This window comes from Trachemys scripta, chromosome 6 (genome assembly GCF_013100865.1).
Source record: "Trachemys scripta elegans isolate TJP31775 chromosome 6, CAS_Tse_1.0, whole genome shotgun sequence".
Taxonomy (NCBI): domain Eukaryota; kingdom Metazoa; phylum Chordata; order Testudines; family Emydidae; genus Trachemys; species Trachemys scripta.
The window spans coordinates 81,244,137-81,254,707 of NC_048303.1; the positions used below are offsets into that span (position 1 = coordinate 81,244,137).

Below are 10,571 nucleotides of genomic sequence, written 5' to 3' on the forward strand. Positions count from 1 at the left end.
AAAATGACCACCAGGAAGATTCAGCGGAACAAGGGGGATATACAAGCAAGGCAAATAGTTGCACTCTGAACTGGCTTTACATGTAGGGGTCTTAAGTGGGATGCAGGGGAAAGAAGACAAGATGAAAGCGGTCTTCAAAAAGCTTGAAGCCCGAACAACTGAATTTACTGGAACAGCAAAGCACAGGCATCTAAGTGGTGGAGGGAAATGCTAGAAGGCACCTGTAGAGATCTGCATCTATGCTCGCTATAAAGAGACAGCAGCACTTTCTATACAAATACCAAACCTAAACATTTTTTGGAACACCGGGCTAAAAGCTGGCACCCTAGCTTCAGCATAAAGTGAGGAGCTCTAGGTGTGGCAGTCATGTGCCAGCTATTTTAATGACCACCATTTTCAAAAGACTGACACACAAGGAGGAACTGAATTCCTAACAGCCTCTTTATACAAGAGGGGGGAAAAACATGGCCTTTTGGTTAGAGCAGGGAAACAAGCAAGAATTCTGGGGGTTTATTCCTGTCTGTCATTGTCATTGCTGTGTGATTCTGCAAGTCACCACCCCTATGCCTCTGCTTCTCCACTCGTAGACTGGGGATAATGATACTCATCCACCTCACAGGGGGAATCCGAGGCTTTAATACGGTTTATAAAGCATTTCATTCATCAGACCACCCCCCTGAAACACAGACACACACACACCTGGATCTCAAGCCTCACATGCACTCCACCAGCATACTGATTATCAGGAGACTGAAGGCAAGAAGCTGGAGTTTCTCAGCAGTGGTTTCTCACTATGGCTCAGGTATTAACCCAAAGCCACTGAGATGCATCAAGGAACCGGCTACGGCTTCTAGACAGGGATTAAGGCATACAAAATGAGAATTTCAAACAAGCAGCAGGGAAGCACATGTGTACACCCACAGCAGCAAATAATCAGGTGCCAAGAAGATGATTAACTCCATGTACTGGAGGAGACAAAGGAATAAGAGTCATTGTGTTTCAAGGGATGCTGCTCCTAGACAAACAAACCCAACCAGCGGGAACCAGGGTAGGAGCTATGCAAGCATCCTCTAAAATACAAATGTTTATTGGCAATGAATGAAAGTCTCTGGTTTTATGTAGTCCACAAAAATGGTGCAGACTTCCTGCTGCTGGCTCGGCAACAGCTGGCAAGATAATGGGGAGCCTGCTAGGCTTCCTACAAAAGTATGGTCCCTGTACATTACGTTAGCTAGGAGTAGTTTTCTGGTGTATGTCAAGCTGCTCTTCCTCATTCCCTGCAGACCAGGGTCATTGAGCACCAAGGTGCCCGGCACTCTGCATAGAGCATGTTGGCAGAGTGCAGGTCACAAAAGCACCATGCACTCGTTGCATTGATACACATGCATCACACACAGCAGGAAGCACTCCAGTGAGTGCTCTCTGTGCTTCAGGCAACATGGTGAGTGGAACACCAAACCACTGAGCAGGGACCATCATGCCACTGATAAGTGGGAAAATCAGTTCTGGTTCTGCATCGAAATTCCACAATTCAGTGCTGGTACTGCAGTGCCAAGGGGAATTAGAAGGGAATGCCCCTCAGCAGATTGTTAAAACAGAACATGCCTGTCTCTAAGGCCCAATTCAGATGGAAGTTTAAGCTGTCATGAAACCTGTTTGGGGTGGAGAAGTAAGAGAGAACCCTGGGGTCTTGACCAACATTCACTCATTCAGTAAAAACATATGTTCCATTCTATATGCATCCGAAGAAGTGGGCTGTAGTCCACGAAAGCTTATGCTCTAATAAATTTGTTAGTCTCTAAGGTGCCACAAGTACTCCTGTTCTTTTTGTGGATACAGACTAACACGGCTGCTACTCTGAAACCTGTCCTTTTAGAAAGATTCTGTGTGCTTCTTATAAGCCTAACAAAACAGAGTCTGACATGGTGCCCATTTGCACTACGAAACAGGTGTCTACTACCAACGTGGATATTTCATGGCCTGGTTACAGCATAGTTAAGATATGTCATGGGGATAGAGCCTAACTGTGCTATACCAGGGTTCCCTGATTCAGTTGTTTTTGGTGGTATATACAGACTCATTAAGTGGCACTGTGGCAGGCTTCAGAAATAATACCTCAGTGATATGAATGGAGCCAGTTGATATTTCTCTAGTATTTTAGGATATCAGTCTGCAAAGTCACAGAAGTGACTTTCACATTCAGAAGATTTTCACAGCCAAAAGGGCCTTGGCCCAGTCCACAAAAATATTTAAGCTCCTAACTTCCATTGAAATTAATAGAAGTTAGGAGCCTAAATACTTTTGCAGATCTGGGGCTTTATTTTTTAAATGAGAGCATACATTCTGCAGAAGCAAGTGAATAAGGCCAAACTTTCAAAGGAAAATGCCCTATTTCCTGTTAGGGTTGCCAATCCTCATGGTTTGGCTGGGAGCTCCTGGAATCGGAATTGATCTGCTGCAGGCTACTGAAGCCAATCTGGGAGATTTTAGGCTGCTTAAAGTCTGGTGGCGCAGTGAGGCTAAGGCAGGCTCCCTACCTGCCCTGGCTCCACACTGCTCCGGGAAGCAGACAGTATGTCTGACAGCGGCTCCTAGGCTTGGGTTGGCCAAGGGGTCTCTACATGCTGCCCCCGCCCCGAGCACTGACTCTGCAGCTCCCATTGGCCAGGAACAGGGAACCTCGGCCAATGGGAGCTGTGAGGGCGATGCCTGCAAGCAGGAGCAGCTCGCAGAGCCGCCTGGCCACGCCTGAGCCTAGGAGCCACTGCCGGACATGCCGCCGCTTCCGGGAGCCATAGGCGCCAATTTTGTGGGTGCTCCGGGGCTGGCACACCCATGGGGAAAAATTAGTGGATGCTCTGCACCCACCGGCAGCCAAGTTCCCCACCCCACCCCCGCACCTCACCTCCTCCTCTGCTTCCTCCTCCTCCCCTGAGTGCGCCACGTCCCCGCTCCTCCCAGCACTTGCTACCGCCAAACAGCTATAGCAAGCTCTGGGAAGGAGGAGTGGGAACGCGGCGTGCTCAGGGGAGGGGGCAGGGCAGGGCAGGGGTGGAGTCAGGGCGGGGAGGGGGCAGAGGGGGTCGAGCACCCACCAACGCCATTAGAAATCGGAGTCTATGCCGGGAGCCACCCGAGGTAAGCACCGCCTGGCTGAAGCCTGCACCCCACATCCCCTCCCATACCCCAAACCCCATCCCACCCCCTCCCACACCCAAAATCTTCCCAGAGCCCGCACCCCAAACCTCCTCCCACACCCAACCCCCTGCCTTAGACCCCTCCCGCACCCAACTTCCTCCCAGAGCCTGCACCCCACACCCACTCCCGCACCTGGGCATCAGATAAACCACTGGCTGGGGGAGGCTAGCCCCCAGCCCTGCCCCTTCCACCCAAGGCCCTGCCCCTTCTGCGCACCCCAGAACCCAGAGTTCCCCTGCTGTAGCTGCCGGCCCCCACCCGGGGCCAGTGCAACCCATTAGGTGACCTAGGCGGTTGCCTAGGGCACTACAATTTGGGGGGCGGCGACCGCGGTGGTATTTCGGCGGCAGGACCTTCTTCTGCCTAGGGTGGCAGAAAAGCTGGCGGCGCTCCTGCCCCCACCCCAGGCTGGCTAGTGCCCGCAGCCCCCCAGCCCTGGAGCACCAGGAGGGAGATCGCACAGTCTCATTGCAGCCCCCCAGTCCCGGAAAGTGGGCGGCATGGCTCCAGCCCCTGGAGCCGAGCGGCACTGCCAAAATGGGGCCCTAAGGGCGGAGAGTGGGCCGGACTACACCTGGCTGTTTGGGGAGGCACAGCCTCCCCTACCTGCTGCCCATGCTCCCACCCCCCAACACCCTGCCCCAGCCCAGTGAAAGTGAGTGAGGGTGGGGGAGAGTGACTGATTGAGGGAGGGGAGCTGGAGTGAGCAGGGGCCTGGCCTCTGGGAAGGGCGGGGCATAGGTGTTTGGGTTTGTGTGATTAGACAGTTGGCAACCCTATTTGTTGTGGATGAGCAAGTGTGTTTGTAAGGCTCTGCCTATTCCAAAATCTCTGTTCTCTGCCAGCACACCAAATGACTTTAGATCAACAGCCTCACCCCCAGAGAAATAAGGTTGCAAAAACTCACTGCCTTATCTGGAATGAAAAACAGAGAATCCCTGAACCTGAGAGGGAAAAAATCAACTAAAGATGACTCACATTTAGAACCTAAGCATTCACATTCATTCTGCGTTGGCCTAATTCATCCATCAGTGAGTTCAAAAGACTGGAGTGAGTTCCAAAAGTGACCAAATGCCAGAGAAGTGGTGGGTTTATAGCAGAAAATATACATTGTATAGGGCCAGATGTTCAGTCACATCAAGGCCTGGTCTACACTAGAAAGTGATACTGGCAAAACTTGCCATTTTGCTACGGTTTATTTTGTCTCCTACTAACTTTTTACGGCATAGTTATTCCATTATTCCCTTTTGTAAATAAATGGTCTTCTCATGCTCTTAACAGATACCAGCTAATGACAAGCTAGTGAAGAAATAATCTAATAAAAGTGTCAGGAGAGAAAGTCACTGATATTAGCCAGACACCCCTTTGAAACATAAGTGACTATTCATCATGCAGAGGGGTCTCATCTTTCAATAGACTTTTTCCACTCATAGCAAGAGATAGTCCTGAATGAGTGACCCTTGTAATGCAGGTATACTATACATTATTTGCTTGCTGGCAGACAAATTATGGCTTTTGTTTTGGTGGTTTCCATGCAAATAGGGACAAATTCTGTAAAGATCAAAGTAGGAGTATATTTCAGGTATATGTATCCTCTTCCTTATTTCCTTTACAATGACCTTGTAATCTTAGCAACTTAATTTTCACACAGATAACATTTATTTCCACCTTGAGAATTTTTGTTGAACACCAGGCTAGGAAACATTTGAGAGACACATACCTTCTGTGCTTTGTGTTTTATAGCTCCCCTGGGGAGTCTAACAGTGATCATATAAAAAGAAACATAGCAGAAAAAAAAACACTGGTAAAGAAATCTGAGAGAGACAGAGATGACCTCCCTATTTCACATCCTAATAGTTCCAAAAGAAAATATGAAAATTCTTTTCTTTCAGAGACACAGTACTGATGATGGAGAAGATGAGAGTCTGAAATACTGATTGAAGATTCTTAACAAAAATTGTAAGGGGATTTTTCCCTCTATATAGACATGAGAAAAACATCTTTATAGATAAAGCTTGTGTTTTTGCCTTCTGTGACTTTTAGTTTGTAACTATTTCAGAGCACTTTAAAATTATAATAAAACGTATCATACCTCATTAAATTTTGCTTTAATCTTGTGTGTGTGTGTTGAACAATTTGCTCTCATTTACTGCTTATTCACTGTTCCTGTTATAGGATCTTCTTTCCACATTATTAAGTTTGTGCAGCTCTGTCATACTATTATAATTAAGATGATATCATCACTTCTGGTTAAGGCCCATTTTTTAAAATTTATGTCTAGGCTATATACAAAGAAAATAATCAAAGCATCAATCCATTTTGAGTTTACACTGAAGGAAAAGTACATACATGCTTAATTTGGAAAAGTAACTAAGGCCTGGTCTACTCTACAAAGTTAGGTTGGTGTTAGTCGCCTTGCGTTGACCTATGTGTGCAAGTGTCTACACTCAAATTTGTCTCCGGATGACATAAGCACTAGTGACACAATAAAATCTCCTCCCCAAATGGCGTAGAGCCATGGTCGACCTATTAAAATAGTGTAAAGGCTGATCACCTGTGTTAATCCTTAGACCAGGTCTACACTATGAGTTTAGGTTGAATTTAGCAGCATTAGGTCGATTTAACTCTACACCTGTCCACATGACCAAGCCTTTTTTGTTAACTTAAAAGGCTCTTAAAATCTATTTCTGTACTCCTCCCCGGCAAGGGATTTAGGGCTAAAATCGATCTTGCTGGGTCGAATTTCAGGTAGGGTGGACGCAATTAGATAGTATTGGCCTCCGGGAGCTATCCCAGAGTGCTCCATTGTGACTGCTCTGGACAGCACTCTCAACTCAGATGCACTGGCCAGGTAGACAGGAAAAGCCCCAGAAACTTTTTTAATTTCCTGTTTGGCCAGCGTGGCGCGCTCATCAGTACAGGCGACAATGGAGTTTCAGAATCACAAAAGAGCTCCAGCATGGACCAAACGGGAGGTACTGGATCTGATCGCTGTATGGGGAGAAGAATCCGTGCAGGCAGAACTCCGTTCCAAAAGACGAAATGCCAATATATTTGCCAAAATCTCCAAGGCATGATGGACAGAGGCTACAACAGGGACACACAGCAGTGCTGCGTGAAAGTTAAGGAGCTGAGGCAAGTCCATCAAAAAACAAAGGATGCAAATAGTAGCTCCAGGTCAGAGCCCCATACATGTCAGTTCTATGATGAGCTGCATGCAATTCTAGTGGTAGCCCCTACCACTAGCCCACCACTGTCTGTTGACACCTGCAAGGGGGGAGTCTCACGCAACAGGGATGAGGAGTTGGAAGATGAGGAGGAGAAGGAGGTTGAGGATAGCGCACAGCAGGCAAGCGGAGAATCCCTTCTCCCCAGCAGCCAGGAACTGTTCATCACCCTGGAGCCAATACCCTCCCAACCTTCCCAAAGTGGGCTCCCGGACCATGAAGCCAGAGAAGGAACCTCTGGGAGTGTATCTTTGTAAATATAATACAGGGTTTAAAAGCAAGCGTGTTTAATGATTAATTTACCATGCCAAGCCAGTAGCAAGTAGTCTGGAATCATTGCAGAACAAAACCTTGCAGCGAATGGGCCCGGGCTTTGGCTGTTTGCCTTTGGCTGAAAATAAATCATTCCTGCTGTTAGCCACGCAATGCGGGGGAGGCCTGTTCATGCTAAACTGTTCGCGTTTGGCTGACGGGAATCTTCCCTGATACTAGACACGTGGTTGGGGAGTGGGGGGAGGTGAAGCGATCATCCCAGAGAATTGGGGGTGGGGTTTGATTGTGCTGCACATTCACCCTAAAACTGCAGCCCCTCCTTTTTAAATGGCCAACCCAACGGCTTTGCTTGGTATGGGAAAGGAGGGTGCTGCTGTTTAAAACCATTCCCACATGTTATGAAGAAGCTGAAACCCTTTGCCTTACCATGGCTGCCTGCAAGCCGAATTCTGTTGCCCAGCCGAGCGTGTGATGTCTCACACCAAACTGGCAGGCATTCAATATAAGAGGGAAAATGCGACCTTGTAGCAAAAGCACATGTGCTATGTAATGTGAATCGCTTGATTCAGTGTGAAATAGTCTTCCTTTTGTTCTCTAAAACTTATCTTTTTTTAAATACTACTCTCTCTTTTTTTTTCCTCCCGCAGCTGCAAATGTTTCTATGCTCCTCCTATCATTTCCATCCTAGAGGCTAGCGCAGATTAGAAGGTGAAAAAAACACACTCGCGATGAGATGTTCTCAGAGCTCATGCAGTCCTCCCACACTGAAAGAGTTCAGCAGAATGCGTGGAGGCAAACAATGGCAGAGTCCAGGAAAGCGTTAAATGAACACGATGAGAGAAGAGAGGAGCATGCTGAGAGGAGGCTGGATGCAATGCTGTGGTTAATGGGGGAGCAAACTGACATGCTCAGGTGTCTTGTGGAGCTGCAGGAAAGGCAGCAGGAGCACAGACCACTGCTGCAGCCCCTGTAACTGCCTGCCCTCCTCCCCAAGTTCCATAGCCTCCTCACCCAGATGCTCAAGAACACGGGGGAGGGGGAGAGGGAGGCTATGGGCACCCAGCCACTCCACCCCAGAGGATTACCCAAGCAACAGAAGGCTGGTATTCAATAAGTTTTGAACTGTAGTGTGGCCTTGTCCTTCCCTCCTCCCCTCATCCCCTGCTCCCCAACCACGTGTCTAGTATCAGTGCTTCCCTCCTCATCCACCCCTCCCAGGCTACCTTGCGAGTTTTCCCCCTTTTTGTGTGATGAATTAATAAAGAATGCATGATTTTGAAACAATAATGACTTTATTGCCTCTGAAACTGGTGATCAAAGAGGGGAGGTCAGTTGGCTTACAGGCAGGGCCAGCGAAGGAAGCAGGTGCCTGGGGCGGCCAATAGAAAGGGGTGGCAGTCCATCTGTTGTTGGGGCAGCACATCCGGGTCATTGTCGGCCGCACTTCGGCAGCAGCTCAATCGGGTTTTTCTTTTTTTCCCACTGCTTGGGGTGGCAAAAATGCTGGAGCTGGCCCTGCTTACAGAGAAGTAGAGTCAACCAAGGAGGCGGGTATTCATCAAGGAAAACAAAGAGAACTGTCACACGGTAGCCTGGCCTGTCATGAAACTGGTTTTCAAAGCTTCTCTGATGTGCAGGGCACCCAGCTGTGCTCTTCTAATTGCCTTGGTGTCTGGCTGCGCGTAATCGGCCACCAGGAGACTTGCTTCAACCTCCCACCCCACCATAAACGTCTCCCCCTTACTCTCACAGAGATTGTGGAGTACACAGCAAGCAGCAATAACAATGGGAATATTGGTGTCGCTGAGGTCTAACCTAGTCAGTAAACTGCGCCAGCGAGCTTTTAAACATCCAAATACACATTCTACCACCATTCTGCACTTGCTCAGCCTATAGTTGAATAGCTCCTTACTACTGTCCTGGGTGCCTGTGTATGCCTTCATGAGCCATGGCATTAAGGGATAGGCTGGGTCCCCAAGGATAACTATAGGCATTTCAACATCCCCAATGGTAATTTTCTGGTCTGGGAAGTAAGTTCCTTCCTTTAGCTGTTCAAACAGACCAGAGTTCCTGAAGATGCAAGCGTCATGCACCTTTCCTAGTCATCCCATGTTGATGTCAGTGAAACATCCCTTGTGATCCACCAGTGCTTGCAGCACCATTGAAAAGTACCTCTTGCAGTTTACATACTGGCTGACAAGGTGGTCCGATCCCAAGATAGGGATATGTGTTCTGTCTATCGCCTCACCACAGCTAGGGAACCCCATTGCAGCAAAGCCATCCATTATGACCTGCACATTTCCTAGAGTCACTACCCTTGATAGCAACACCTCAGTGATTGCACTGGCAACTTGGATCACAGCAGCCCCCACAGTAGATTTGCCCACTCCAAATTGATTCCTGACTGACCAGTAGCTGTCTGGTGTTGCAAGTTTCCAGAGGGATATCGCCACTTGCTTCTCAACTGTGAGGGCTGCTCTCATCTTGGTATTCTTGTGCTTCAGGGCAGGGGAAAGCAAGCCACAAAGTTCCATGAAAGTGCCCTTACGCATGCGAAAATTTCGCAGCCACTGAGAAACATCCCACACCTGCAACACTGTGGTCCCACGAGTCTGTCCCTTAGGAAAGAGTGTCTGTAAAGTATAATCTTCTACAAACATATCTCTACACCTATTGCCAATGGTAATCTGCTGATTGGGAAAGAATGTCCATGCTTGCAGCTTTCTGAACAGTCCTGCATTCCCAAAGATGTGTCATACACCTTTCCTGAGCAACCCACATTGATCCACCAGTGCTTGCATAACCATAGAAAAGTAGCCCTTTCTGTTCATATATTCTATGGCAAGGTGGGCTGGTACCAAAATAGGGATGTGTGTACTGTCTGTCACCCCAGCACAGTTCGGACACTCCATTGCTGAAAATCCATTCACACTATTTCCTGCACACTGTCAAGAGTCACAATCCTGCATAGCAGGAGACGATTAATGACCATGCACACTTTCATGACAATAGGTCCCACTATGGATTTTCCAACTCCAAAATGATTTCCCATTGACCTGTAGCAATCCAATGTTCCAAAGTGTGATTGCCACTGTCAATGCAGCTTTCATTCTTGTGTCCATGTGCTGGAGGGCTGGAGTGAGCTTGGCACACAGATCCAAGAATGTGGCCTTTTGCACCCGAAAGTTCTTCACTGACTGCTTGTCATCCCAAACCTGCATTACGATTTGATCACCAGTCAGTGCTCATTTCTCAGGCCCAGAAACAGAGCTCTACCATCAGTTGCTGCTCCATGAACATCACCAAGTATCTTGAAATTTTTTTTGGCTAGGTCCTTCAGAAACTGTCCTCAAAGAAATCCTCCTGTTGCCCCTGTGGGTTGCAAATACAGGAGAGTCGTGTACCCTGTATTTGCAATGTTCATGAGAATAATGCAGAGCTCTGCTTGCTCTGTACTTCTGCCAGAGATGGCAGACACTGAAAAGTGCCTCGGGGTTTTGTAGGATTTTTTAAAGAAGTGCAAAAATTATGGGGATATGGATGGCATTATGGGACAAGAAAGTTGCATGCTGGGAATTTGATCCCTCGCTCCCAGAGATCCCTGAGCAGGTCATTACTATCTCATGGCACACTGGAATACCTACCCATGATGGACTGCATTTTACATAGACACATTAACCCCTGGTGAATATGTGCAGCGCTGACACAAGCAGCCAAGTATGCACACACCTGAGTAGTATACAGACTTCAATGGCTGTACACCAACACAACTTACATTGACCAAAGTTTGTAGTGTAGACATGGCCTTACTGTAGCTGAGGCTCCTTGGAAGCATGAATGCTTATCTGATGCTTTTCAAAGTTCTTTCATACT

The 10,571-nt window shown here is 47.9% G+C and overlaps 1 long non-coding RNA gene across 1 annotated transcript in view; it reads left to right on the plus strand.

The window, feature by feature from the left end:
* The window catches only part of LOC117879456, an 8,015-nt gene extending 630 nt beyond the window's left edge, over positions 1–7,385 (plus strand). Inside the window, exons 2-3 of the long non-coding RNA XR_004646271.1 lie at positions 5,091–5,157; positions 7,346–7,385. This is a non-coding gene — a long non-coding RNA (uncharacterized LOC117879456). The remainder of the gene's footprint in view (positions 1–5,090; positions 5,158–7,345) is intronic.
* Positions 7,386–10,571: the final 3,186 nt, after the last annotated feature.